Source organism: Pseudonaja textilis, chromosome 8 (assembly GCF_049901715.1).
Source record: "Pseudonaja textilis isolate UNSWEBS1 chromosome 8, rPseTex1.2, whole genome shotgun sequence".
In the NCBI taxonomy this organism is placed as follows: Eukaryota; Metazoa; Chordata; class Lepidosauria; order Squamata; family Elapidae; genus Pseudonaja; species Pseudonaja textilis.
In genome coordinates, this window is record NC_141997.1 from 46,891,820 (window position 1) to 46,900,430 (window position 8,611).

Genomic DNA, 8,611 nt, shown 5'->3' on the forward strand with positions numbered 1-8,611 from the left:
GTGATGGCACAGTGGTTAGAGTGCAGTAATGCAGGCTACTTCTGACTGCTGATTGTCAACATTTCTGTGCTCCAAGTTTTTTTATTACCTAGCATATGAAATTTTTTTTAAAAAATCCATTTTCACCCTTAGGGGTGGTATGCGTCTTCCTTATTCTTGGGTCCTCTACCAGAGGACTGGGACTTTGAGGGTTTTGTGCAGGATCTTAGCTGTTCCTTGCACTGCAGTCTTCTGCACAGACAGTTTTGATGCCATTCCTGGAATCAGTTGGAGTCTTTGTTCCAGTTAAATGGCTGGCTGGCTGTCATCTATCTATCATCTAAGGGTTGGATCTACAAAAAAGCAAAACACAACCCAGTATGATTCCTGTTTGACTATAAGGTATAAAAAAGCTAGGAAATGCAGTGACTCTTGAAAAATGCTCAACCAAATGTCATACAGTGGGGTCTCAGAAGACCCATATGCAGAGAAGCATTTGACTCTTGCTTATATAGTAGTTTCTAAATGTATGTGTTTGCTCCTCATGCTGGTCAAATTCTTTTTTGTTGGCACACAGTCCTCCCCGTTCTCATTCACTAACCAGAAGAACCGGTGTCTTTTTCCTTCAAGTAACATTCTATGAATTTGCAGACGGCCATGTCTCCTCAGTTCCTTGACGGAGTCTGTTAAAATGAGTAGCCCTTTCTCAGAAATCTTATTTCCTGAAACCTTTTCCTCACAATTCTCCTTGTTGTCCTCTGAACTCACTCTAATTTGTCCTTTCAAATGTATTGTGTTCGACAGAAAGTTGTAATTCCTCTGAGGCCTAATCAGTGTCAAAAAGAGCAAAATAATTTTCTTACTTGTTTTTCAGGTCACACTCCTGTTAAGACTTCTCAATGTAATGATCTTTGGTTTTTCAACTTGGCTGAATTGCAAACAGTTTTCACTTAGAATTCAAATGTCCTCCTTACTCTCTTGCTACTGTTTTGTGAGAAGAAAAATTTCAGTTTGCTAGGAGTGGGTTGTATCTGAAAATGAGAACTAGCAATAATATTCATTTATTTTTGAACTAAATTAGATCAGCTTGGGCATTGTTGTTAATTTTATTTCAACATTGCTTTTTCTCCAACATGTTATTAACATTTGGCTCACTTTATTTCAGCTACACAGTTGGAGATAACTTTGCAGATCATAAAATTGGTTGGCTGGAGGTAGCCACAATTCACATACAATGGAGCTTTACAGAAAATAGGTTAGACTGATTCTAGCCTGATGGACATATATAGTATAGTTATATATCTAAAGCGAAAAAGCATTCACCCATCATCATGAAATTTCCAGAGCCATAAAGCCTACAAACTTGAAATTTGGCACGTATATGCCTCTTGAGAAGATGGCTATTATATCAATATACCTCAGTGCGATGCAAAGACCAAGATTCCTCTCAAGAAGACCGTGTCTGCTGCTGCCTTTTATAGCTACAGGATAATGGAGTGTGATGGCAAAGAATGCTACCTACTGCTGTTCCGCAACCTTCTCAGTTTCTGGTTCATATATATGCAAAAATTGAGAATGAAAGACACAATTAGGTTTGTAGAAACCAAAAAAATCTGAGAAGTGAGGAGTATAGGCACCTGAAGGATGCCATGACAAGAACTGATAGCCACTTGGCAAGATGGTTGTGTTGCCATCTTCTTTCACTGGAGTATCCCACTACATGTATGAGCAAATTCAAGATGAGATGACGTATGTGCGTCATTTCAGATGACCAGATCTGTTAATTACATTTACCTGCAATCCAAAATGGCTGGAAATCATACAGATCTTGAAACATGGACAAAAACTATAGACATGACATAGTAGCAAGGGTTTTTCATGTGAAAGAAAAACATTTATTTATTTATTTATTTTATTTGTCAATTGTTTACAAGATAATAAGTATAAGTGTATACATAATTATGAATACATGATATGGGTACATATAAGAAAAATAAAAGAAAAATAAAAGAAACAATAGGACAGGGACGGTAGGCACGTTGGTGCGCTTATGCACGCCCCCTACAGACCTCTTAGGAAAGGGGTGAGGTCAATAGTAGACAGTCTAAGGTTAAAGTTTTTGGGGTTTGGGGAAGAACATATCATGAAGCTCCTCACTAAAGTTGTGTCTTTGGAAATACCAGGTGTCACGTGTAGTCTGTGGAAAGGCAAAAACGTGGACTCCCCTATGTTCATAGTCGTCTGTGGCTAGAAGAGAAGAGAAGACCAGAGTCCATTGACAAAGTTAAAAGTGCTGAGGTACCTGATCCCGACCTAGACCTAGATCTCCATGACATTATCCAGATGACAATGATCCACAGCCCATGTGGACCCCTCAACAGGAACTCACCCTGCATGGTGGTTGGCATCTGCAGCAAGAAGTACCTCCGGCCCTTTTTGAAGGAAACTCAAACCGCAGAGGACAGCTATCCTCAGTATCGCAGATGGTCTCTGGGAGATGGCTTCACTGCCAACATCACTGGACTTGATCTTGACAATCTCTGGATGGTGCCATACAACCCTGTCCTGTCTTGCAGATCAGTTTGTTTCAAAAATTTGAAAAACAACAGTTGTGAGCAATAAATTGAAAGAAATTAAGTTCCTTGCTGCAAAATATTCTGCAATGCAGAAAAGAGAATCAAGTGAAAGCATTATCAAGAGTAATAATGCTTTTAGAGTTGTGGGTTGAGCAAAGATCCAACCAAATATTTTGTATTTATTCAATGTTCCATTTGATGTTGACTTTTTTGGCTGCTCACTATCTGCTTCCTTACTTGATTGGGGCCTAGTTTTGAAATAGAATTTTTTCAAAAAATTAAAATATGATAAAGCCCAGATAAAGTTATAATTTTGCAAACTTATTCAAAATATATCCAGGCTAGCTGACTTCTGTTTTAGCCTCTTTTTTCTGTACTTAACAATCCTTATCATTCCTAAGGAAATATCTTAATTCTATCATTCTCCCAATGCAAAAGAAAGATAAAGGCAGGTCCAATCAACTTTTTCAATAATCATCAAGCTTTGGGCAAGATTTCTTTATTAACAACATTTATATTGGATGCTTCTAAAAGATCTCCTGTCCTATAAACAGGCAGGATTCAGATCAGTTCTACAATACGTAGAGATCCAAAACTACACTATTTAACTGAAAATACTTCAGTCCTTCTGAGGTGCCCTTTATGTTGCTTTCATTGATTTAAATGTGGCCTTTGACTTTATTCTTCATGAGGCAGTTAGCCACAACACCCACCAACCACTACATTCTCAAGCGGATAAAAACAGTCCCGTACAAAGCAGAGGTACTTTATTTGTAATGGCACTGTAATAATTCCTTTCCCTATTTTTAAATGTGGTAAATGGGACTGTATTCTTGTCCCTTTATTATTTAATTTCTCTTGACAATATTGTTATGCCCCTCATTAAGCCAGTTTCAAGACTTGTCCATCAATCTGTCTCCATTCCACAGATGATGTGGTTATCCCATCCATAACTCAGGTGAACCTTTGCAGAAGCCTAGTTTCATTTATAACCTATTGTTCTGTGGGATCTCTTCAACTGACAAAAACTAAGGTTTAACTACTTTATAGTAAGCACTTCAAGTCTAAGATAGAAAATTAATAAAAGCTCAATTGAACAGATTAAGTACCCACGTATCCTCTTCTATCTTTCCACCTGTTTGGACTAATCAATTGAATGAACTCTGTATAAGAGCCCCAGACATCCTCAACACGATCCTTAAATAGGTGAACTATCAAGTCAATCATCATGTCCCTGCAGAAATTAAACTATATAAAGTGAAGTGTCAGCTTCCACTTTGGAAGCTATTCAGTCTAATTGTTTAAAAGCTATACTTTGTGTTTCTTGGTCAACTCACATGCCCTTATTTGGTTAGAGTTGGCTGTGTCTCTTTGGGAGCTTAACTCTGCTGTTCCAGGCTTTGGCTGAACAGATTTCTGAGGGTGTATTCCTGATTATTAATCCCTATTAGTGGTTTACTTCATCTTTGAAATGGCAAACTGACTTTTAGTTGGCTTACTGTAGTTCCTTGATATGGGGATCACCCAGGGGATGTGTGGAGGTATGCAGCAATTGCGCTATAATATCAGTGAATAACTTTAACCTTATCATCCTGAAAGTGTCATGCCCCTGTTGGAGTCTGACTTTGAGGGAGAGGAGGAACACCCAACAGGGAGTGGAAGTGTGGCTCCGGAAGTTGTGGAGGAAACTGGGGAAGGGCACAGGCCGTCTAGGCAGTTAGAGGAAGACCCAGCTAGGGCATGCAGGGAGGAGAGGATAAGGGAGAAATGGGAATGGCGTGATCTACAGGGGAGGAAAGGGCCTTGATCCCTTTCATGGGCTGCAGCTGTGTGGACTGTTTAAAGGAACGGACTGCACATGGGCCAGTGCTGAAAATAAAATGTGAAAATGTTTCTAGTCTGTCCGTATCTGAGTTTGGTGTCCTTCCCAGTGTGTGTATTTTGATATCTGTGGACGTCTTCAAGCCCTTACCCTGCCTTGTCTCAATAATTGCTTCAATGTGATTTGTGTTTTGTTTTTTTCTATTTATAATTTAAATGTATTTTGAGTTTGAACAGAAGTTCTTCCTTTTCGCAACTGTTTGTGGAGGAGTTTTTTGTCTCCAGTCAATGATAATTGGAGCTTTAAAACCAAGTTGAAGGAATTAAAGAGACTTTACCTGATGTTGTGAATGTATTGCTTTTGTATCCCACCCTGGGTCATCACAGAAAGTCTGGATCCCAGATCTTTGGTTTAAGATCATCCCTTGATCTAAAGAAGGATCTTAAGATCTTAAACCAAAGATCTGGGACCTAGACTTTCAAAATGGTAAGGCCAAAGTTATTCACTGACATTATAATGCAATTGGTGCACCTTCACCTATTCCCTGGATGATCCCTAGATATGCTTATAGCACTGTATATATTCCTCACAGGAGAATTTTCACCTTTGTGTCAATTGGTGTATAATTATTAGGACAACACATGTAAATATTGCTCTTCCACATGATAAACATATTTGTATGTACAGGCCCAGGGATTAAGTCAGAAATTCATTGTCCATTATATCATCTATGGCATTTGGCACTGATGCCAGAAATGTTGTCTTTCTGACAAGAAGCTGCAGCCTTAAGGGAAAAGAAATCAGGAATCATTTAAAAGATTGCCAAGTTATCAATAATTACAGCTTGCAGAAACCAGTGCTGTTACTATTTTTGTTACTAAATGTTTGAGCTTTCTTTTACCTTGCACTACTGAATTTTAGTTTTGCTTCTATTTTCTTAGTCTGGGATCATAAATGAATACATTTAATTCTGATGCGCACTGAGGTCAAGATGAGAGAGAGCCAAGATGTGAAAAATGGAGAAGTTGGAAGACTTTAATCTTACAGTGCCTGGTCATATCTTGAATTCATCCTTTAGTAGTGTTAATTTTATTGAGCTGAGAAAAAAATCAAAATGCATTTCCTTTTCTAAGGAAATATATTCACAAATGTATATTTATATGCAGGAATGTCTTTTTAAAAAAAAAATCCAGATTAATGAACAAATTTAATGGGAGAAATATTGTATCTCAATGAATATTAATGAAAGTGACATGGAAAAAATGTTTTCTTACTTAAAATACAGAAGACAACAAACAGAAGGCATAGACAAATTCAACATACAGATTTAAAGAGCAACACACACACACACACACACACACACACACACACACACACACACACACAAATTCCTGGGTTGTGGTTTCCTATTTGCCAAAACAGATCAGAAAGTGGAAAAACAGGAAAAAATGAGTTACATTGAATAAAATGAGTTTCTGTATTATACTAAATATTGTGAGATATCAGCTACAAAGCTTTTGAGATTAATTCAAGTAATTCACATATTGTTTTAGGTGTAGTTTAAGTTACACGTAAATCCTTAAAATATCTTTATGGAAGTATATACTGATCCAGAAACAGGATTGCCTTTGAATAAAATTAGAGAATTATCTGTTATAGGCAGAAGTGAAATGGAAATAAAAATGAAAGAATATAGTGGGATGGAGGACAGTTTAAAGAGAAAAGGGTTGAGCATTCTGTAAAGATAGGCAGGTAGCTAAGGTAATTCTACCTCTAATAAATGTCTATCATGATAATGATGTTATCCATTCAGTGGAGTCTAACTCTTGGCGATTCTATGGACCAGGTCTCCACATCTTCCAGTCTCCACATCTAGTTTTTCTGTGCTCTGGCTGCTGTCAGCTTTGATGGCATCCATCCACCCTGTTCTTCGATGGCCTGTTTCCTTTTACTCCTAAGACCTCCAAACATAATTGCTTCCTCCAATGAATCCCTCCCCTCCATGACACGGCCAAAGTGTAGATGCAGTTTCGTGATTTTCCATCAAGATAATGGTCTCCATTTAACATGGATATCCAACAACCCTTAGTTCAACTGTATGGAAGCTAAATTCATTGGGAAGTGAGTGTATGACCCAACTGTATTGGCATGTCTTCACCTATCCATCCATCCTACAAAACTGCCCTGTGCTTTGCTTTCACTTATAGTATCTTCCTACTAATGGATTTGAACCCTATGTACAAATGATAATGTTAATAATATAGAGTTCCAAGCTATGTGGTGACACATTTCTGTGAATACAAGTTAAGAGCCCAATGCTTACCTTCCTGTTGACTCCTTATTCAGGCATTATGCTGTGCCCATGACACAACGACATAGCAACCCAGGATATTTGCTTTTTAAGGAAGGAGAGAACAATGTCCTGTATGGGTAAACAAGTTCACTGTCATTATCAAACAAATCAATATCATGACCTTCAAGGTATGTGCACTTGTTTGGCTTTCTCCTTTCGGTTAATAAAGGAAGCTTTATTTTACACCTTCTGTTGTGTTTCACTGGGTTTTATGACTTTGAGATTATAGAATCGTTATAATGGCACCAAACCTGCTAATCCTCAATGGGGATAATTCAAAGAACGTTACTGGTTCCAGCTGCTCAGATGGAAACAATCTGAATTTATAGTTCTCCTGCTGACAATTGGCATAAAATGATTTACACTTTCCAGCATGGAGTCAAATTTTCATCGTTTAGGTGTTCTACTTCCTCACATATTACAATTTAGCATAATGATGTGATTATCTGTCAAATGTACAAGGGGATGTTGTTTGCTGAGGATGTCAAACTGCTATTTTCAGTGTCTCGGAGCAAGCCTTTGAGTTTATTTCCCTCAATTCTAGCATGTTGGTTCCAGTTCTTGTAAATAATCTTATTTTGCTTGGAGTCTTCAGCCCAGACTGGTTCCTGATCATATTAGCCTTTAACTCAGTTGGTATTACACAAGTTCTAAAAAGGAATGTTGTAAGAAATGTAAAACTGCTGCATTATCACATATTTATATATACTTTTAGATGTGGGTTCAGATTTATACTTGGAGTATGCTAAGAATAACGTAAATGCTATTTTCTAAGTAAGTTTTACACATTTACCTAGAAGATAGTATCAAAAATAAAGTATCATATGCAGTATATCATAAGAAACACGGGGTTTCAATGAGCAATAATTGTGCCTCAGATAAACCTCATTGGCTACAATACTGCCACTGCAAAGCTGCTGGGGTAATTCTAATAAAAAGAAGATAGTTCTAAACACTAGTTGCTATATGACTAATGAAACTCTTCCAAAGCAGTTAGTTTGTTTATTTTTCAAAGCTTATAAGTCAATCCAATCAATCTACCCTGAGCAACATACAGTTCTCTAAATTTATTCCTAAATTGCACTCAAGACATTGTTGAAGATATGTTGAATTGTGTCAACATCAAGTAAATGAAAAGACCACACAATCATCGTGAAAGTGTTTTCAGGTAACAATGAACAGACAAAGTTTCGATAACAATCACTTGCGTCAACTCCTACAATTTCAGTCAGCTGGACTGCTCAATGGAGAAGATAAAGAGCAGGTTGGAAACGCCAGTAAATATAAAACAGTTCTGAAGGTGAAAATATATATATATATATTTTCTAAAAAACTGAATCTCCATAGATGTAGTTCTCAGAGGAGAGAACACATGGAATGGTTAAAAAAATCAAGACAGTAATCACTTTTTAAAAAGTCCACCATGCATCTTTTAACTGAAGAAGCTTCTTGTATGAGAAGTGAAGTGTCTTCCTTCAAAGAAAAACAAAGAAGGTCCACTTGCTTTTTGAAAAAGCAATTTTGGGCCTCTGAGAACCATATCAATCTTTGGTACCCAAAAAATCAGATAGCACTTTCCAAACTAGTAACTTGAATGAATAGGTGAAAGTGGCAATTGAGAAAAAGGAACTAACATTTATGTTAGTCTAAAACAGCACGACCAGCAATACATATTTCTACATATTCTTAAATGCTTGATTTGTTAGGGGTTGCTATCAGTGAGATAGGTGAAATCATATTGGTTTCCCCTATTGTTTAAGTGACTCCATGCTGAGTTTGATGGTTTTCTTGCAGATGTTTCATGTAATGAAACGTTTGCAAGAAAACCCCCAAGCTCAGAGAGTATTAAGAACCCTGCAGTTCAACCAAAAGGGACATGGT

The 8,611-nt window shown here is 37.3% G+C and overlaps 1 non-coding gene across 1 annotated transcript; it reads right to left on the reverse strand.

Moving 5' to 3' along the window:
* Positions 1-7,520: 7,520 nt before the first annotated feature.
* LOC113439505 (U4 spliceosomal RNA) lies at positions 7,521-7,646 on the reverse strand. The gene has a single exon (XR_003374570.1). It is a non-coding gene; the product is annotated as a U4 spliceosomal RNA (small nuclear RNA).
* Positions 7,647-8,611: the final 965 nt, after the last annotated feature.